Genomic DNA, 23,153 nt, shown 5'->3' on the forward strand with positions numbered 1-23,153 from the left:
GAGAGAAGGCATTGTGCCTTATCACCTTGGGCTGGTGCTTCGCAGAGAGAGAAGATGGGGGTAGGCAGCGCCATGAAGGGAGAAGAGCTTGTGCAGGCAGAGACATGCAGAAGGAGGATAGAGGAAATATGAGGAGATGGTGTTTTGTACCGCAGGCAGACAGAAGATAGATATGGTATAGAGATGTAGAAAATGTCACGATGACAGAACACTCAGTGATTGAAAAAGTACAGTACATGCATCACAGACTTGTAGGCACTGCTCAAATATAGAAATTCTGACAGACTGAAAGAGAGGCATTTTAGCTTAGAGAGAACGAGTGTAACAATGGATTTGTATACGTCATTGAACAGTATAATGAGAGGGGAGGCTTTTGGGAGTTTCAAGTTGTTGGAGATGGAGTTTTGGATGGAGCTGCTCTCTGAGAGATTGAAAGATTGAGAGACGTTTTGATGACTGAGATCGAGGGAGCATTGGGGAAGCATTCTGAGCAGAGCTGATGAGATCTGGCAGGGATCTGGCAGAGAGAGCCCTGGCCCTGACTGACTTGCTGGTTGCAGAGAGTTAGCGGGAGAGGAGAGACAGAGCAAAGAACAAGAGGAAAAAGGGGAGTATTGCTGAATAAGACACGTGCATTGGGAATTAGAACAGACACTCACACAGAGCTATAGATGGGCTAATCAGACACGGTTTGTCTTAGAGAGAGAGTGTGAAGTATGGTGTGGAATGGAGAGGAATGGTGTGGCTATTAGATCGCTTGCATTAGAAGCATGTAAGGCTTATAGTTATTGCATTGCATGGTAGATTTGCACCAAAAGCATAAAAGGTGCAAATTCGAGATTTGCATTATAGTAGTTTTCCATCATGCATTGCTATGTATGAATACAAGTGTTTCTATTGTTGAATCGATTCATGTGTTTTCTTTGTGTCTTATGTTAATGTGTCCATTGGAGTAATATAGGAGTAATCTAGGAGTAACACAGTGCACAAAGGCCCTGAGATACAAGATCAGGGGGGGGGCATAGTGATCCACACCCCACTAGGAGATTGGCCCTCATTACGACCCTGGCGGAATTCGGAAAACGATGGCGGAAATGCAATACCGCCATCGAATAGCGCTCGGTGCGACTATGACCCGTCACCGCAAAGTACGAAGCCATTAGCGACACCGTAGTGAACGCCAACGCTAACTGCACCAAGCACGCGCGCGCGCGCCATGCCAAACCGCAAACACCACCATGGCGCAAGGGTACGCCAATTCCGACCCTAGCGGACATGTACCTAACGCCATGAAGCATGGCGGAATGTACCATTCCGCCATGGTGAGAAGTACGGCATCGCGAATCAACCGTAAACGGCCCCACTGAGTGCCTGTACACCGCTCCCTGCCCACAAAGTACAACTCCCCGTAGGTGCAATGAAGTCACAATGCAACCATTGAAATGTACAAGTCACCCATGCATGCCAACGAACAAAAGAAACACAACAGGGGCCAATGGGAGCTGCAGGGCACAGATGGCACGAATACAGAAGCCATCCCAATGGACATGACCACAGTCCCCCACCAAGAAACGCACGCAAACACAGGCACCTGTGACCAGCAATATTCCGAGAATCACATCATACCACCAGTCCACCTGGCTGACCGGCATCTGTTACACAAAACCCAATCCCCCGCCCCTGAGCATGACAACATTCAAACTGTCATATTGGCAGCCCCCATCCCTGACCTCACGGGCTTCGTAGGCAAACGCGCCCAGTACAGTACCACGCAACTAAACTCCGAAGCTGGAACCCAATGCAGATCTCCCCACAATACATCGCCCCCCAAATAGGCATATGCCACATCACTTGCAAAGAAAAACGCTACACGGGCCAAATCAGAATAGAAATTTAATGCACATCAAAATCACCAAGCCCATACAGCCATCAGGCCATGAACTCCAAAACACTTTTCACCATTGTGGGCTGCATCCGCAAGAAATGACCAGCCACTACTTGTGTGACGCCCTGTTCCCTCATGGTACACAGAGCCACATTCACGTACGAAAAGGCAACATGGAAGCGCACACAACCGCAGGGCCGTCCCAATGGGGAGGCACTAGTCCAGCTGAAAGGCCGAAATGTTGCTCCGAGCCACCAGTACTGCGTAAGGGCATGTGGGCCATTGGCGATCGTCCCATAAGATCGTAATGCTGCTCCACTGATTAACACGAAGCAGCAGGTGTCGGAGTAAAATCCATCTGCAGGAGTGGCATACAGATGGCAGTGGCAAAAGGGGAGGAGATACCTGTCAACCAAAAGAAAAGAAAAAGAACTGAATGGCCATCAGAACTACATTCCAACAACTCACTTCAATGATCACACTAAATCCACAGCCATATGCATGCTAGCCCACTCCAAAGGATCATCACCACCCCAAAACCACTAGCGACTCATAACCATCTATATCGAGGTGCAAACACCATCACAAACGAGTGTACCTGTGCATGCGTCTGTCAAAACAGAATCCATCAGATGGGAATGTTAACGTGCATGGACACAAGTGTCTGAGGGCGCGTCGAGACAGGGAGGGCTCAACAAGGCCAGATAGACGATGGTCCCACTATGGCAGCCCTGCATCACATAGCGTAGGGGAGGCGGATAGATCCCAAGAAGCCCTGTACATGGCAAACTCTGTATCAAATCACCTGCCCATGCATCCATTCATCATTCCCTCATCCCGGGATCAAAACGCCTGAATAATTACTCACATGACATTAGAAACATCCATTGAGTCTGTGCGTTATGCAGCCTGCAAAATCCACAGTGCCCCAGCCCGTAATTCCAGTGTCGTGAAGTAACATGTATTTGGGAACGGCCGGCCTCATCGGCCACGTAGCTATTGCGCATCCCAAACTATTCATATCAATCATTGCTTCCTCGCCATGGCCCCTGTCTCAAGGACATTGAACAATAGAACGTTATATTTGCAGTCAGACCTGTGGGCATCTCCTCGCCGCTAGCTGGAAACCGAAAGCGCCGCCCTTCGAATTCCTCATTTGCAACATCACGTCGAAAAGGCATCTGTGGCCGTTTGAAATCACTAATTATTCCATCGAGTGCGGCTGTGTGTGAAAATGGCAACTGCCTTCACCCACAAATGGGACGCCCCGCCCGTCGTTGCAACTCGGTACAGTGATGCATGAGGGCCCACCGTTACTCGAGTACTACGTTCCACTGACCCTTCACAAGTCTGTTCGCGACTGCACAGATAGTATGTGAAACAATGGGACCACAGCAGAATGAACATATCAACCAATCTTACACGGCCATCGGGTACAAATACATGATTGCAATAGCAAGATGCCATTCCCCGAATTGCAGCGTTGTGCGCGGGACGTGCCCGGCCAAAGGGGAGAGCAGTTTGCACAGGTGGAATCAATCACCACAGGTGGAGGCCATACAGCCTGAAAACACATAAATTGCACAGCCAGTCTCCTCCCACAACCACACCGAAATGCTACCGGCAGGACTCGCGATGTTGGCCCTGGGGGACCTGATAGCACTGCAAGTACTCCAACTCCAAGAAGAAGACGAACACCAACTACAACTGGCCGCACGGAGGAGACGCAGGAGGAGGAGGAGGCCAAGGCAGGGCCAGCAAGGGCCGCCAGCACAGCCACTACCACCACGCAGGCAGCCCGCAATCCCACGCCTCCGAGCACATCCGTTCAACCTCACTGATGAGCAGATCCACACCCTCTACCGTCTGGACCGGGACACCATAGCCGCCATTGTGGACATGACACAGGCTGACCTTGTCAGCATGATAGATAGCCCAACCGCCATCCCACCCCTACTGAAGGTGGTGTCTGTACTACACTTCCTGGCCACAGGCACCTACCAGCACACAGTCGGACAGTTGCATGGCATTTCTCAGCCACTGTTCTCACGGACACTATTGCAAGTGCTCGATGCCCTCCTGCAGCACGCAGACGACTACATCTCTCTACCACGCTCGGAGCAGAAAATTACCAACACAAAAGTGGGATTCCATGCACTTGCCGGCATACCGGGTTGCATTGGTGCCATCGACTGCACCCATGTTGAATTGGTCGTCCCACATGCCATGGAGGCCCAGTACCGCAACCGAAAACAATTTCATTCCCTGAATGTACAAATGGTGTGTGACTCCAACAGGATCATTACACATTGTTGTGCCCGATTCCCTGGATCAACCCATGATTCTATGGTCTTGAGGAACTCTACAATACCACGCTACATGGAGCGACACGCAGGGAACAGATCCTGGCTACTCGGTGAGTCTCATTACATGCATGAATATGTGTGGTATGTGATTTGGCAATGACCTGGCAGGAAGGGGGGGGGTGTGCGTACGTAGCAATGGCATTCCACATCATGCGTTTCTCGTCCACATACAGGTGATGCTGGGTATCCACTGAAGAGATGGCTCCTCACACCAGTCCGGAACCCACGGGACCAGCATGAGGAGGACTACAACCATGCCCACTCACGTACCCGTGTAGTCATTGAACAGGCATTCGGCCTACTGAAGACTCGTTTCCGCTGCCTCAGCAGGTCTGGCGGGGCACTCCTGTACCGCCATGAGAAGGTTGCAAAGATGGTGATGGCATGTGTCATGCTCCACAACATGTGCGTACGTAGAAATGTGCCCATGCCCCCTGACGCAGAACTGCAAGCACCTGATGATGGTCATGATGAGGGTGGGGATGTGGCAGCACCTCATGGAGTCTGCGAGGCACCGGAGGCCCGTGACATTCGTCAGCATCTCATTGATGCATGCTTCTAGCACTCACGCCTGGTGGCTGATACATGGACACGGGACTCGTGGCACTGTGTGTGTCTGGGACATGCACAATATGGACTGTACGCCTATGATGGCCTAGTACACAAAGATCAATGTCCACACATCTCATTGGTTGATCGTGCACTGTTTATGGCATATGTGATATCATGTTGAACACCCTATCGACCCGCCACCCAAGTGAGCCCAACACACCCCCTCCACCCTCCTACCTCCCCCCCGAACACCAGTGTCCAAAGATGCTCATTGTCAGTGGGCTGTCGCTATTGCAAGCCCCCTCTGCGGGTATCAGGGGCACCCCTGCCTGTGGAGCGCAGGTTCCTCCCAGATCTACGTTGGGGGCTGCCCTGGACGGAACTTGCAACGGATGATGTCTCTGCCTGCTCACGTCCATGCATGTCCCTAAGGGTTTGCGAGAGCTCAGTGAGCACACGGCGCACTGCGGCAAGTTCGGCACATACGTCTTTGGACGTCGCATGCAGTTCCCCCCTCAGGCTCTCGGTGCTTCTCTCCATTTGTGCCCTTAGCGTCTCTGTACCTCTCTCCATTTCTGCCCTAAGTGTCTCAGTTGATGTTTCTATGTCTGCCTTAGTGCCCCCACATTCATCGGCATGGTCCTTGAGGAGCGTGGCCATTTGCTGCTGTTGCACGATTAACTGGTCGAGGGACTGTTGCCTCTGCTGGGCCATGGCCATTTGCGGGGGTGTCACAGAGGGGCTGTTGTCCTCATGTTGCCTTGCCACAGGGCTTGTGGGGGATGGCCAGTCGTCGTCTTGTGGGTGCCCCTGCGTGGTATCCTCATGTTGTACGGGATGGGACAGACAGGGGGATTGGGACAGGTCATGGATGGATCTGACTTCGACATCCCCGTCTTCGGTGTCCGAGCATGCTGCCATCAATGGGGTGTCACCTATGGTGCTGCTGCCACCAGAGGCAGTGCCTTCTGTGGCATCCATTGGGGGGACCTGTGGTGGTGGTGGTGTGCCCATGCTGGCTGCTGGGGTGCCTGTTGATGTTCCCTCCTCTGTGCTGATTTAACAAGGGGGGTCCTGGGAGTCCCTCTGCCAGACATTAGTCCTGGTTACGAGGGACTTACCCAGAGTCTTTAGCTCACTATCTTTCACAGAGAAGAAATATCCCAAACATATCAGTCTTTGTCCTGCCCTGGGGCAGTCCAGCACCGAAATGCGAGGCAATTCTCCTCTGAACAAGAGTACCAACAGAAACCCCAGACACGTGTTTCGGTCTGGTTGGACCTCATCAGTAGGGTGGATCTGTGCCTCTCTAAGAATAGTGAGCAAGGGGTCCACGTCTGGATTACCCTAGTAACTTAGGGTGAGACCCAAAGTTACTTAAATATGCAGATTTAACAAGGGGGGTCCTGGGAGTCCCTCTGCCAGACATTAGTCCTGGTTACGAGGGACTTACCCAGAGTCTTTAGCTCACTATCTTTCACAGAGAAGAAATATCCCAAACATATCAGTCTTTGTCCTGCCCTGGGGCAGTCCAGCACCGAAATGCGAGGCAATTCTCCTCTGAACAAGAGTACCAACAGAAACCCCAGACACGTGTTTCGGTCTGGTTGGACCTCATCAGTAGGGTGGATCTGTGCCTCTCTAAGAATAGTGAGCAAGGGGTCCACGTCTGGATTACCCTAGTAACTTAGGGTGAGACCCAAAGTTACTTAAATATGCAGATTTAACAAGGGGGGTCCTGGGAGTTGGTACTCTTGTTCAGAGGAGAATTGCCTCGCATTTCGGTGCTGGACTGCCCCAGGGCAGGACAAAGACTGATATGTTTGGGATATTTCTTCTCTGTGAAAGATAGTGAGCTAAAGACTCTGGGTAAGTCCCTCGTAACCAGGACTAATGTCTGGCAGAGGGACTCCCAGGACCCCCCTTGTTAAATCTGCATATTTAAGTAACTTTGGGTCTCACCCTAAGTTACTAGGGGAATCCAGACGTGGACCCCTTGCTCACTATTCTTAGAGAGGCACAGATCCACCCTACTGATGAGGTCCAACCAGACCGAAACACGTGTCTGGGGTTTCTGTTGGTACTCTTGTTCAGAGGAGAATTGCCTCGCATTTCGGTGCTGGACTGCCCCAGGGCAGGACAAAGACTGATATGTTTGGGATATTTCTTCTCTGTGAAAGATAGTGAGCTAAAGACTCTGGGTAAGTCCCTCGTAACCAGGACTAATGTCTGGCAGAGGGACTCCCAGGACCCCCCTTGTTAAATCTGCATATTTAAGTAACTTTGGGTCTCACCCTAAGTTACTAGGGGAATCCAGACGTGGACCCCTTGCTCACTATTCTTAGAGAGGCACAGATCCACCCTACTGATGAGGTCCAACCAGACCGAAACACGTGTCTGGGGTTTCTGTTGGTACTCTTGTTCAGAGGAGAATTGCCTCGCATTTCGGTGCTGGACTGCCCCAGGGCAGGACAAAGACTGATATGTTTGGGATATTTCTTCTCTGTGAAAGATAGTGAGCTAAAGACTCTGGGTAAGTCCCTCGTAACCAGGACTAATGTCTGGCAGAGGGACTCCCAGGACCCCCCTTGTTAAATCTGCATATTTAAGTAACTTTGGGTCTCACCCTAAGTTACTAGGGGAATCCAGACGTGGACCCCTTGCTCACTATTCTTAGAGAGGCACAGATCCACCCTACTGATGAGGTCCAACCAGACCGAAACACGTGTCTGGGGTTTCTGTTGGTACTCTTGTTCAGAGGAGAATTGCCTCGCATTTCGGTGCTGGACTGCCCCAGGGCAGGACAAAGACTGATATGTTTGGGATATTTCTTCTCTGTGAAAGATAGTGAGCTAAAGACTCTGGGTAAGTCCCTCGTAACCAGGACTAATGTCTGGCAGAGGGACTCCCAGGACCCCCCTTGTTAAACCCTCCTCTGTGCTGCCACCTGATTTGTGCTGCTGCCGTGTCTTGATGCGTGCAGCTGAGGTGGAGGGTCTCTGGCCGTTGGTCTTGGCCCTCTTTGCAGGTGTGCTGGTAGGGGTGTCCTGAAGCTCGTCGTTTGGATCGGACCCTGTGGTGGAGTAAAGGAGGGCGAGGGTTATTGATGGGTCTGTGGGAATTGGAATGGCATTGTATCACATGCATTGGAGTGGTACCTGAGGGTGATTTGGGTCGGGGCCTTGGAGGTGCTTTCATTTGTGTGTGGAGTGAGGGTGCAGTTGTTTGGCAGCCTGCAGTTAGGGTGTGCCTGCTGCACGTGTAGTGCGTGTTTTAGGGGATTTTAATTATTTATGTATTTATTGTGGGTTTTAACGTGCGCTATCAGGCCTATGTGTGTGGACGTTCTCCTGGACATGTGTTTCTGTAGCACTATGTGGACGCATGGTACTTCACATGGATGGACTGTGTGGATTTGGCAATTTTTTATTTGGCCCCCCTACCTGAATCTTCGGATGTCTGCACTCCTTTCTCCATGCCTCTGACTCCCTCTATGCTCTCCATTCCGATGGTGGAGGCACAGATTTCTTCCCAGGGGGTCAACTTGATGGGTGATTCAGGACCTCCCCCGGTGGCTGTGGCAATGTTGCGGTTGGCAGAGAGTATGCTGCGGACGCGTATCCGCAGGTCGTCCCATCGCTTGCGGCATTGCTGTGGGGTGCGGGGTGCGGTCCCCACCGCACTTACCCGCTGTGCCACCAGAGCCCATATGGCCTTCTTGTTTGCAAGTGCCGTTCTGGTCATTTGCGTGGAGAAGACGACGGCAGCATTCTCCTGGAGGGTCTCTGTTAGCACGGTGAGTTCCTCACGGGAGAAGTGGACCTGCCGCTTGCGGTCGCACGCTTTCTTCGCTACTTTTCCCATTTTTCTTGGTTTCGCTAGGGTGGATGACGGGTTGGGGTGTGTTTCAGGGTAGTGATTTTAGTGGTTGTGTGGTTTTAGTGGTTTTATAGGTGTACGGCGGGATGTTTCCCGTTCCGGGGCCATGTTTTAACTTCCGTTTCCGTATATTTCCGGTCACCGTACTTTCCGGTAGGCGCACACTGCGGTGACCGCTAAGAGGGGTGGCGGTATTGCACCTAGGGCGCCGTACGGCGGCGGTGTGGGCCGTTTTGGGGTCATTTCTGCCATCGCGGACTTTGCACTTCCGCCATGCCGTGGTGCTCGTGCCCGATGGGTCGGAATGGGCCGCACTTTGCTCCTTCGTGCAATGGCGGAAACGCTATTTACGCTGTGGCGGTCCGGTCAGTCACTTTCCGCCAGGGTCGTAATGAGGGCCATTGTCTAAGACTGATATATGGTCGCCCACCAGGGGTAGGCCAATGGTAGATTTGTATTACTGTCTCCACAAAATGGCACCCGTAACGCGGGACTTCACTGATGCTGACTGATACCATGGAACAGAGGGTTTAGTCTGCAGAGTTTTGCAGCTGGCTTTGATCCACTTATTGATGAGCTGAAGTAGAAGTTTGAACATTGTGTGCAGCTGTGTTTTCTGTTAGTTTGTGGGAATAGATATTTTATGTTTGGTGTTTTGTCTGTCTTGGGGATGTTATGAATTAGATCATGCTTCGTCCACAATTTTGTTCACCGTAGTAAGGGGAACACAATTGTCTGACTGACTTTGAATCTGGAATATGATTCGGAATTGATCCAGAGCAGTTTTATATGATTATTAAATATGAGTAACAAGTCTTATTATTATGAGGCACATAGATATTCTACATCAAGAAATCTACGTAAAATGTATTTATTGCAATTTCCATGTAACAAACTCAGAGACCTATATATGAGGTTCAAGCTAAATCAATTCCACATTTTGGAAAAAACCTCAAGATGGAATCAAAGTACTGAAATCATCACACAATCCTCCTGTAGATTCTGTAATGTTCAGGCACAGGTTGAGTCTCTGAAACACTTGGTTATTTACTGTACCCATTTTGAATTCACACGGAATTCCATTATAGGGTCAGAAAAATTAGGAAAAACCATTAATGCAAGAGAATTGTGTTGGACGAACATGATGTGGGGTACTTCTATTAAAAATATAGTGACTCTAACGAAATTTCTTACACTGTTGGTGAAGGAGTTAGAAGAAAAAGATCTTGTAGATAATGAGCAATTGTAATTCACCCAAGAATTAATTGAGAATTAAGTACAAATAGACTTTCATGTAAAAAAGCAATATGTTCATTTTGTTGTTATATGAAAAAAATCCAAAATGAGAACTTACGAGATGTGTAAGAACTGATGAAGTAAAACTACGAGGCTATTGTAACATGATGAAAATTTAAAAATTGAATAATAGCTTTTTATTTTTGAACAAAGCAAAAATGTTTTAAAACATTTTTCTTTTATGAAAGTGAAATTAGTAACGATAGTTTTATGATGTTGTAACAGTTTCTTTTAATGTAAAAGTTTGTTGTACGAACTAATAAACAACTTTTAAATCTGAAGAAAAAAAAAATTGATCCAGAGCAGTTTTTTTCATGACTGCCAATTTTTGGGGAATGAATGTACATCCATTTGGCCGAGCTACAGAAACAGTTTTTTCGTGAAGACGCTTGTGGTATTTTGTTTGTTTGGAACTCTGCAGAGACTGACACCTTTTGGGGAAATCTGCCCTTGTTTTGGATTAGTATTGGTTGAAATTTGTACACATTTTTGGCAAGTCGATGACTGTATCTGCATGTTTAGAGATGTCGTAAAACTTGTTTTTTGAAACTCACTTAAGTGTTTGGTTGGTTGAAGAGAAATCCCGAGGGTTGAAATAATTACTACTGCAGAATGAGCTCATTTTTTAGTGACTTGAAAGCAATAAGAAATCAGCTTAGAAATATGCTTGATGCCTGGGAAGTTTCGCCGGCACCAACCATAATGATTGGAGAGTTGAAAGTGAATAGTGAAGAAGCAGGAACAGAAATGGCACCATATATTAGTGACTTGTGAGCAATAATATATTGTCTCAGACATGTAATTGAAAACTGGGAACATGTCCCAGCAGCTTTGAATTACCCATTGTAGTCTTTGTCAACAGCAGTGATGGGTGGGAACAGAGTTCCTAGAGAAAATCTGGTAAGGGTGCAGCACGAAGTAGTGCATGGAGAAGATTTGAATATTGTTCGTGGTGAGAAAGAGTCACCTCAGAATAATGACAGAAATAATGTGACACAGACAGCAGTTTGTTCCACTGATAGTGCAGAAATAAATGAAGAGACTACAGCAACAGCAGAGCGACAGATTGAACTAGATGTTTGCTATGAAGAGGAATTGGAGAGTGCATTTTTGACAGATATGTGTAGAATGTATACAGGGTTTGCCTATGAAGATTTGCATTATGAAACTGTATCATTGAAGAGACCTTTGCATGGAAGCAGTTATGTGCAGGGAGGCAGTTATGTGAAAATCTTTGATTTGAATAGAAATGGCATCTGTGATGACATTTTTGGCAGGAGTGATAACGGTACTTTGCCTATGTTAGGGAGTGAAAATATTATTTTGCCTATTGACATAGAAACTTGGATTGCATTGAAGGAGAATGTGAATAGAATGAATTGTGCGAAAATGGGATGTTCTGAGATGAGGAATTGTTTGAATATTTTGAATTTGAATGAGTGCATGGAAAGAAGGGTTGTTTACGTTATGCAGAAACATCGCACAGGATTAGTAGATGGTTTATTTGAAGAAGGAGTAAGCAGTGAAGGGAAGGAATGTTGTTTGAATCTGAATTGTATTGCACATGCGGGAAGCAGTGTCTATTTGAATGGAATCGATTTGTTTTGTCAACATTTAATGATTTAGTGTGAATACATTATGTTGAAAGGGGAGTCTGTGGATAGTACACATGGAAATGACACAGAAAGCAATGCTTTTGCAGAACATGGAGGGCAATTGAATGAGAGGAATGCAGTTGTGCAATTTTTGAATGTGCAATTTTTGAGTTATGTAAAGTGGGCTGTCCTGTTTTGTTTTGAGAAGGATTGAAATGGAGGCAGGAGTAATGCATCATCAGGCATGATTAGACAGATGCACTGGCAGACTGGTACACTAGAACTGACATTGGGCAGACACTGAGAACTAGCATTGATGTCTTTTGAGAGACATGGGGAGTTTAGAACTAGCTATGTTCACTGAAGCATACAGAGGAAATGCTGTTTTGTTTTGGCTTTGAATACACCTGAAACTGATGAGAAAACTGATACTTGCACTTTTGTTTTCTTTGCATGACATCTGGAGAAACACCTTGACCACACTGAGATTTGCAAACAGTGAGACCTTGCAGATCGCCTTGATGACCAGATTGCATCGCATGAATTGACCAGACCATGATTGGCAGTAGCATGACCAAAATGATAGACTGATCAGACCAGATTGACCACACCTTGATGAAACCATGTGACTTTGCATCATGGCTGTTTGTAGCAGCAATGATGAGACATTAGTAACTGACACCTAGATTTTGCAGCAGCATTTCTGGGAAATGCCAACCGACCGATCTGAGGCCTTAGGGTGTAGTTTTGTCTATGGCTGTGCTCTGAGAAGGTACCTAGAAGACGTGCTTGCTGTCTGATTTCCTGGCATGACAACTGAAGGCATGGAAAGTGAAGATCGGGATTGACTGTAGAGATATGAATCAACACCTTGCAACATTCTGTGCCAAGAGAGTGAAAGATGTTCAGCAAAATGAGAGAAATCGTTTGTGGGCTGTTTTGTAATCTGCAGCGAGAAGAGAATCCATTTGGAATGCCTTACCTTGTGAACCAGAACTAGACACAAGTTTGGGTCTGAGGAGAAGAAAGAAATGAGAATGAGCAGGAGGACGTGCTCTGAAAGCATTTGAATTCCTGGTGCTAACCACGTTTCAAAAGCAGTGAAGCTTTGTCTCTTGTGAGAGAGAGAGCATTGATCTGACACCATTGTTCTATGAAATCTGCACTTGCATCCAACGTTGGCTGGTCCCTCATGAGAAGAGCAGGGACTAGCATGGCATGAACTGGAATACTTGGCAGATAACCATACAAATCATGTTGATTGATTAAAATCTTTCTCTAACCTATTAGGGTAATTTTTAATACACCCTGCTTTTTCTCCTTCTGTAGGAACAATTGGTTTCCTATAGAGATTTTTTCAATTAATGTGTTAAAAATTATTCAAATTGCTTTGAAGATTATTATTTTTTTGTGAATCATGTATATATTATGACTGTTTTGTCTTATGTTTTTTATTCCTTTTTCAATACTTGTATTCCATTTGTGTAAAGAAAGAAAAAAAGTTGACATGAGGAAACAGATACGCCTGTTAAAATATTCCACATTGGAAGAGAAACTGTCTCAAAAAAAGCATATACAGTCAGTTTACAAAAATTGGCTAAGAGGAAGAAAAGTGTTATGTTACCAAAGGGACAGTGAGGACATGTTAAAAAAGATTGCATCAAAGTCCTCTGCTGCCACCTGGAATATCTTGAACAAAGCTACATACAAAGACCAGACCTCTGTTCAAGTCAATACAATTTCTGCCCAAACCTGGTGTAATTACTTTTCGGAAATATATCAATCACCAATATTGAATTTTCGCATTTCCGTCATAGGTACAAATTGGGATCATGAAATAAAATTTGATCAAGGTGGTATTCTGAATTACATCTCCAAATTGAGCTCTTCTAGGGCGCCAGGTCCAGATGGGCTTGACAACAGAATGATCAAAGAAGAAGCAGAAGTCTGGTCTTTAATCCTTATGAAAATATTTGTAGCAGTGATGCGCATAGGGAAATTACCAGAATCATGGAAAAAATCTATATTGATTCCGCTTTTCAAGAAAGGGGACCGACTTGATCCTGCCTCTTATAGACCAATAGCCCTCCTTGATTGTCCAGGGAAGGTATTCGCCCGCCTGCTTCTGCGTGAATTCAATGCTTGGTTAGATAGAGAAAATTTGAGAGATCCATGGCAGACAGGCTTTCTCAAGGGACTGGGCACAGGTGTTAATCTTTTGACTATAAATTCTATTATCTCCAAACAATCCATCAAGAATTTACCTTTGTATGTTGCATTTGTTGACTTTAGAACTGCATTTGACTCTATCTCGAGGGAGTTACTCTTTATGAAGTTAATGCGAAACAATTGCCCTTGGAACATCCTGAAGTGGATCATTGAGCTTCACCAGGGTACCTCTCTGCAGATAAGGCTAAATAGTGAAGGATTGCTGACAGACCCTATTGATACATCGAGAGGTCTCAAGCAAGGATGTATACTTGCCTCAGCAATCTTTAACTTTTTCATATTCAATCTGGGCAAATAATTCCGTAATATCATAACTGACTCCCCAAAACTTGGTCAACATGAGATAAAATGGCTTCTATATGCCGATGACCTCCTTCTACTTTCTAAGACACCGGGGGGGTTACGTAATATGCTCCAGGCATTAGAGAAGTATGCCAAATCCAATCATATGACCATAAACATAAATAAAACGAAAGTGATTCAGTTTGGAAATTCTCAACAAAGAAACAAAAACTATCACTGGACTTTAGATGACCAACAGCTTGAATCAGTGTGTGAATATACATATTTAGGAGTAAACATCAATAATAACCCAAATGACACACCGTATGAAACCGCCTCAATGTTAAAATGGACTAGCTTAACCTCACAATCCAGAATAATTAGTGGTAAATACTGTAAATTTACTATTGCTCCCTTGCTAATATATTATAAACAAAAAGCCATCCCAATACTGTTATATGGGGCTGAAACAAGAACATGTAAACCCTGTAAATACTAGGACAAGAAAGAGGGATCCTATTGGAGAAATCTTCTAAAGCTCCCTCAATCTACACCTGTAGCCCTTATAAGGCACAAACTAGGGTTGATATCAATACAAGCCACTTATAAATGGAAAGTATGCCTGCTATACAGGAAATGTGCCCTGGAAAACATAGTAATGGTCTGGTAAAGCAGTTAGCGAAATATGTGAGGGTGTCGGAGGACAGCTTTATATAAACGATGGATGCAACAAGCGCAGAAGTTCATGCAAGAGGCAGATATAGAAGAAGAGCTTCTGCTACAAAATCCTAACAAGGCAAAACAAAAAATATGGGAAACAGATTGGATCAAGACCAGGGAATTATGCCAAGCGTATAAATGCTTTGAGCAAAACCCCTTTGCTATGAAATCCTTTGGTACCCCTGAAAAATATCTTCTGAAGTCGCCTAGTGTCATGCACCGAGCAGGACTTCTGCGCTTAAGGCTAAACCAATGGAGAACTAAAGATGTCACATCTAAATGGGCCACTGTTGATGAAGGGAATAGTACATGTCAATTTGGCAACATGCGTGAGGAATCCTTGGAACATCTGTTCACTGTATGTCCAGAATTGAAATGCCTAAGAATTAAGTATTTTAAAACTCTTTTCAAACATCTAGTACTCATAGAGGCGAAAGACCTGTGGAAGTATATATTTCATATGTATTCAGAAACAGTAGGTTATGCAACCATAAACTTCCTTAATGAATTAAAACTTGAAATTAATGAGTAGTAATAAGGGATCCTATAAGATAACTGATCAAACCTTGTAATAGACAGTATGTTATGTTGGGCGTGAAATCTATCCAAAAGCACTCTGGTTACCATGCTGGACAATGGTCAAATATGTATATATTTAGGTCTATGGTTTTCTCTTATTATTTTTGTTTTCTCTTTTGTCTTTATTGAAATGTGAAATTATTTACTTGAATTTATGCATTTTTTGTATATATTTTAAACATGTGAGTAATGATGGGAATGAAGTAAATGTATTTTGTATTGAAAGGTTGAATTTTTCAGCCAAATCAAATACAAAATATATATATTATGACTGTTTTGTTTTATGTTTTTTTTCCTTTTTCAATACTTGTATTCCATTTGTGTAAAGAAAGATTTATAAGTTTGAATATAAAATGTGGAATATAAAATGTTTTTTGTATATTAAATTAACTTTGTACTCTAAGGACTTCTCTTTGGTTTCTTTTATGTGACTTTTCCACAGCATACCACTCTAATAATATTTTTTTGGAGATAATCACAAATAATTGACAGAAATAAGGACTGTTTTCAGCATGGGTACCTTTTTGGTTTTGTTTAAAAAATGAACTGGAATACTGGCATGGCACGGAAACAACTGGCAACAGCATGACCTGGCAAGGAAAGAGAGAATCTGAATCTGGAGTTTGCCCTATGTGAAGGGCCTATGTGGAATTGCATGGAATTGCCAAAGGAGAGTTGCCATCTGCATTGTTTCGAAACACTCTGAATGAGTGCCACGTGAATGATATATCGGTATCAAAAGAGGATAGACTAGGGAAAGCTTTGGAATAGGGAAAGTTGAGACATCATCAACGAAGGAAATTTGCAGCAGTGAGCAGGGATTGCTCTGAAGAAAAGATCTGTCACCTATTGTGAGAAGAGCTTGCAGCAGTGAGGCTCTGGAATTTGTCGCTGGAAATTGTCTGTTTGCAGGACACACACTTGAGTTCCGTTTGCAGCTGGAACTACTTTTTCCTTTGATGCCCATGCACATGTTTGCCGAACACATATATACGCTGTTGAACATGCTTTGTTAACATTCCTTGGCTGAGATATTTGCATTAGAACTGGATTTGTACTGACTTGGAATTTTGCACAGATGTGAGGATACACATACATTCTGTTGGACAACAACTGATTTGATCACAGACTGACATGAGTGAACCTGGAAATAACTTGGACTGGAAATGTAACTGAATTGGCCTGCATGACCAACACACTAGAAATGTATGAAATGAATGTTTTTGACACTTTGACACCTATGAAGGTGATATTGTCATTGTGTGCTTGACACACTGAAACTGAATCCACAGTACATATGCATTGCAATTTTCATTTTGAATAATCTGCTTGTAGACACACTTTCACACTTTTGGCTTTACACTTTTTGCTATGAAAAACTTGAATATGCTATTCTGAATTCTGACACATTTGCAGCTATGCATTTGACATGTTAGCTTGCCACTGATAGACTGAAATGCTTGCATTTTAGGGTTTTCTGCATTATGAAATAGAATGTTTTTTCCCTTTGCAATTTTGTTTGGTTTTAGCATGTCACATTGAGACTTGTTTTGACAAATCGTTACTAATGATTATATAACGATAAGAGGAGAGAATGTGAAACCTGATAGTATGGAGAAGCCTGGTTTGTTATCATTACAGAATCATTACCCATTTAGGGATTAGTTATCCATCATTGCATCCTATTTAGTTATCCGTCATACATTCTGATTAATACTGATTAGTAATGACATGAAGTAGTAACATTAGACTATCCACATTATTCTGCCACTTTGTATGCTTTTGCAATTTGAATATAGAATGAGGCATGTTATATTTGAAGTGTCATTTAGAGACACATGTTATATTTGTAGAGATATGTTATGTATTATGTATGCATTGTAGAGAGAGACACACATTGAGTGTGCACTTAGAATATACATTGAGCTTTGAGTATAGTGCTTGGTATAAATGAATGTGTTAGGCACTACATTCGAGAATAGAGAAAGCATAAAGCCATTCCACTGAATGAGACACACAGAAGCGCCGCAGAGTGCGGAGAAGATTGTTATGAGTTACAGTGTACAAGTATGCGTAAACAGTTTATTTGGCAGGCAGAGATAACATGACCTTTGTCCGAGAGGGAGAAGGCATTGTGCCTTATCACCCTGGGCTGGTGATTCGCAGAGAGAGAAGGTGGGGGTAGGCAGCGCCATGAAGGGAGAAGAGCTTGTGCAGGCAGAGACATGCAGAAGGAGGATAGAGGGATTTGAACGGAGAAATATGAGATGGTGTTTTGTACCGCAGGCAGACAGAAGATAGATATGTTATAGATATGTAGAAAATGTCACAATGACAGAACACACAGTGATTGAAAATGTACAGTACATGTATCACAGACCTTTAGGCACTGCTCAAATATAGAAATGCTGACAAGCTGAAAGAGAGGCATTTTAGCTTAGAGAGAACGAGTGTAACCATGGTTATGTATACGTCATTGAACAGTATAATGAGAGGTGAGGCTTTTGTGAGTTTCTAGTTGTTGGAGATGGATTTTTGGATGGAGCTGCTCTCTGAGGGATTGAAAGATCGAGAGACGTTTGGATGACTCTGAGATCGAGGGAGTAGTTTTGCATCATGCATTGCTATGTATGAATAAAAGTGTTTCTATTGTTGAATCGATTCATGTGTTTTCTTATGTTATTGTGTCCATTGGAGTAAGATAGGAGTATTCTAGGAGTAACACAGAGCAAAAAGGCCATGAGATACAAGAGCAGGGGGGTGCATAGTGATCCACACCCCCTAGGAGATTGTCTAAGACTGATACATGGTCTCCCACTAGGAGTTGGTCAATGGTAGATTTGTATTACTGTCTCACAAGCTCATTAGGTTAGCAAAAACTGCTCCTATTACCTTAGGCTACTGAAAGCTATTAAACCTTTTTTTTGTGATGAGAACTGCGCTATTATAGCAAGAGCGACCATCCTATCACGCCTGGATTATGGAAATGCACTCATGCTGGGAGCAAACAAACACTGTGTCGCCAGATATCAACATATCCAGATCAACGCAGTTAGGATAATTAAACAAAAATCTAAATCCGAGCACATTAGCAGCGCCAGAAGGGAACTGCATTGGCTGAAAGTAGAAGACCGAGTACAATTTAAGGCCCTGACCTTGGTCCACAAATGTCTCTATGGGAAAGCTCCAGCCTATCTTAAATCTAAGATTAACTTCTATGTACCAGGCCGAGCACTAAGATCAGCAGCCTTAGGTACTGTGGACGTTGCACCACAAAAATGCTCCCAACAGAATAGGTAAAACCTTCCCGATTGTAGCAGCAGGCAAATTGAATAAACTACCAGTAAATCTGAGACTGGAGCCCAAATATCTAGCATTCCAAAAAACTCAATTGTTTAAGTAAGCCTAATTCATCAGTGCAGCTAGGCAGTTACTTGTTTATTGTTTGGTAGTGCCAAGTGTCCTGTGTATATGTTTGTGTCTTGTCTGTTGTTGCACCTGGCTGCTTGCGAGCTTTCGGGGCATTACAAATAAATAAATTAAATAAATAGTGCTGAGAACGTGGCTTCGGAGAGCAATGGCCTGGAAATACCATAACACATGTAGAAAGTAATGAAACTGAGCACATAGAAATAAGAAACTGATTTGAGCTAACAGCATATGCACCAGATGCTTTCTCACCTGTTGCAAGAAGCCCATTGTCCTCCTGGAGAAAAAGGGAAAACCAGGGGCTATGAGAAAGACGCTAAGTAATGGTTCTATTGACAATAAATGAATCCGACCAGTTAGAAGTAAAGAGAAGCCATCAATATTCAATTACCCTTTATGGACTGAAATCCTTCCTTTTTCGCAAATAAAGGGAATAAATATATATATATGTGGGAGCATGGATTTCATATTAGGAACTAGGAGATTTCTGGAGTCTTGTGAAACCTGAGGGGCACAAAAAAGACTATCTGCAAGAGAACGAGACAGATAGCGCGTGCGTGCGGGCTAGGGTGCAGGCTCCTCACACCTTTGTGTATGACTGAGCAGGTGCTTGTCTGTGAATAAAACAACATGGCACTTAACAGAATCAATGTCTAGTGTGATCTATTGGTGAAGTACTCAACCAGCGAGAAGCAGATCGCAACATGGTCCTTTCCCTATTTCCATAGTTTGTGAAGAGCTTAGTGATCTAAATATTTCTGTTCACTTTTACCAGATGTCAGGAATTGGGTGGCATCAAGGTCCTCGTAACTATCATCAGGCATACATTAGTGTGTTAGTTATTGGGGTTACCAAAGCACAGTGAAGCATCAGAAACCCTGCACTGCCCATCATGTATCTCCCTTACCTTGTCATCTAGGCAAATGGAAAATCCTGAGCATATAGAAGGCACTGGTGGTCCATCTTTTCGTGCCTGCAGAGGCTGCAGGCCAGCTCGTCCCAATCACCTTATGTCAAAGGAGCAGTCAGTGAATTGTGAGTCTCAGAGGGAGGCATATGCTGTTTTAACAGTAATGTAATTAACCTGATCTCAGCAGATGACTGAATCAGTCAAAATAGAGTAATACCAGTAAGAAATTAAGGGTACAGGTGCTGTTGCTCACAGTTCTTGCTTTGGAGTAAATAGCATTTAGACAAGAATACAACCCAGACAAAAAAATACTGTTCCAGAAACAAATCCGCAAATACAAGAAGGAAATACAAAAGGCGAAGAGAAGGCATTATGACAGAATTACCAATGTCACCAACACACAAAAGTAATATTGAACATCATTAAAGAAATGAGAACCCACCAGGCTGCGACAACACCCCAAAGCCCCCAGAGAAACTTTGCAACGACCTGGCAGACCACTTCAGGAACAAAATCAACAACATCAGACAAATCATACAAAACAGACCAACCAACCACAACATTCAACCAACCGGACCTAATACCGAGCCACAGCACACACTCCAAAACTTTCCTGAAGTATCAGCAGAGGCATTTGTCTTGTTGGTAAAACACAGCAAGAAAGCAGGATCACCCATGGATCCCTGCCCCCCTGACATCTACAAATCAGTCCTCGCACAAGGAACGCCATCAGAATATTATAGAAACCTCCTAAATCTCTCACTAGCAACAGGAATTGTACCAAGAGCCTTCAAATCAGCATATATCAAACTGTTTTTAAAAAACACAAGTGGCGACGTAGAAGACCTCTCCAACTAGAGGCTGATTTCAAACATTCCCTACTCAGAAAAACACCACCTGCTAGACCAAGCACAAGTCTGTTTCAGATCCGCAAGAGGAACAGAAACAGCACTACTATCCATCTGGGATGACCTAATAACTAAAGTAGACTCCAACACAACTTCCACCCTGTTTCTGCTCGACCTCTCTGCAGCCTTCGACACAGTTAGCCAGGACACCCTAACCAAAAGACTAGAAGACATAGGCATAACGGACGTGACACTACTCTGGATTAAATCATTCCTAGCAAACAGAACAGAAACCGTATGGATAAAACCCTACAAATCCACCCCACGAGTTAACGACCGTGGAGTACCACAAGGGTCCTCACTATCACCACTGTACTTCAACATCTGCCAGACTCCAGTAATCAGAATCTTCAAAAATAGAACATTACATGCTACAACTACGCAGATGACACTCAAATCCTCTACAAAATTGAAAACACTCAAGCCGATCACTCAACCCTAATCGAGTGTCTAAAAGAAGTCTTTAACTGGATGAATGCCAACAACTTGAAAATCAACCCAGGAAAGACAGCAATCATGATTATATCCAGAAACCAAGAGAACAACACCTACATTCCATGGCCAACGGAAATGGGAACCACACCAACACCAGCTAAGGTATTGAAAAATCTGGGAGTCCTGATAGACAACACCCTAACCTTAGAACCACAAATAAATGCAATTATCAATAAATGCTTCTTCCTCCTACACACGGCAAGAAGAATCCTACTTTTCCTCTCCTTCACCCACAAAACACTCACAATCGTCGCCCTCATCATGTCAAGAATCGACTATGCAAACAGCCTCTCTCCATCTCCTGAAGAAACTACAACGGATCCAAAATACAGCAGCCAGACTGCTCCTCAAACAATCCAGAAGAGACCACATCAATCCAGCCCTAAAAACACTGCACTGGCTCCCAGTCAAACATTGCATCACCTTCAAAACAATGTACATAACACACAGGGAAATCAGCGGACAAGGAACTGAATTCCTACAAAAGAAAATAACAATCTACAAGTCAACGAGACTCCTCAGATCAAGCAACGAAATCCGCCTGGAACAAAAACTATACCTTAAGAAAAAACTTGGGGGCTCCTCCATCACCCACTTAGCCGCAAAAACCTGGAACAACATCCCGAAAGACATAAGAAACACCAAAGACCACCTACAATTCAGAAAATTACTTAAAACCTGGCTCTTCAACAGCACAGATTAAAACTGAAAAAACTAAACAACCAAACAGGAAACACACATACAAGAATGACTACATTTAGGATGACACTGACAACACCCAGAACCAACCAGAGAAACTCTTACTACAACAAGAGAGATGATGCTAAGTCGAATAGGACACAATTGACACCTTTGAGGACAAAAATCAGCATCCCTAGCCAACTCCAGCCAACAACCTCTCCCGCCCCATATTTGCTATGTGGTATCATATTTGTACAGAGTTGTGTGAATGTTAGCACTTGCCACACTTGAGCTAAGTTGTGGACATTGGCATGGACATTGACCGTATGGAGTTGTGAATGAAGGCAGGTGCCGCCCCTAGACGTAATTGCAACCCACCCACCAAATATGGATGGGGTAGCCTTGGCTAGTCAATGCTGCGCACCGACTGGACTGGGAATGCTGTCTGGGCCAGATTTGAAGGGATGCGCAAACACGTGCCTGACCTGCATACAGGTGTCATGTGGGTGGCTAAGGCCGAACTTGGGTGAGGTTATGAATGTGAGTGGATACCATGTGTGAAAGGGACTGTGAGTATCGGACGGCCCAGAATAGGACATAGAGGCTCAGAGATGCTCCCCACCCCACCTGGAGAGAATATGGAAATTCAGCGCCTCACTTCCGGACAGCAATGCCAATTAACCAACCAACTAACAATTTCACCATCCTGCATACAGATCTCAAACTCTAACCAGACACAACCACAAGCCTACAACACAACAATCTGCAAAGACTTTACTACACTGCAACAACTAAACAAACCACACATAGACTTGCACAACAGCACACGAGAACGAGACAGATAGCGCGTCTCATTGAGTCTGATTGTTTTATTTGGCATTATTGAGTACATCCACACATGCAGATTTAACAGGGGAGTACTGCACAACTTCCTGGTTCCATGCATGGGGAGGAGCCAGAGAAAAGAACAGGGTTGAGGCACCGGGCAGAAGAAAAGTAACTTGAAAAGGAAGTGCATGTGTGCATTTTCATCTGTGTACTTGATTCTGCAAGTGTGTGTGCGTGTCTGTGTGTGGGTGTGTTTGCACATGTGTGTGTATGTGTGTCTACATGTGTGTGTGTATCTATTTGTGCGTATATGTGTTTGTGTATGGACGAGGGGAGTGTCAGGGTGTGGGACTATCACATAAAAGCAATGGGGTAATTATGGGGACCATGAAAGCCGCATGGGGCCAAACTGGAACCATGAGCGTGATATTGGGGCAGAACCGGGCACTGAGAGGCACATGGGGGAAGAACTGGTAACTATAAGCCTTTTTGGGGCAGACTGTGCACTTTGACCAATTG

Source organism: Ambystoma mexicanum, chromosome 12 (genome assembly GCF_040938575.1).
Source record: "Ambystoma mexicanum isolate Mex_15411 chromosome 12, UKY_AmexF1_1, whole genome shotgun sequence".
NCBI classification, from domain to species: Eukaryota; Metazoa; Chordata; class Amphibia; order Caudata; family Ambystomatidae; genus Ambystoma; species Ambystoma mexicanum.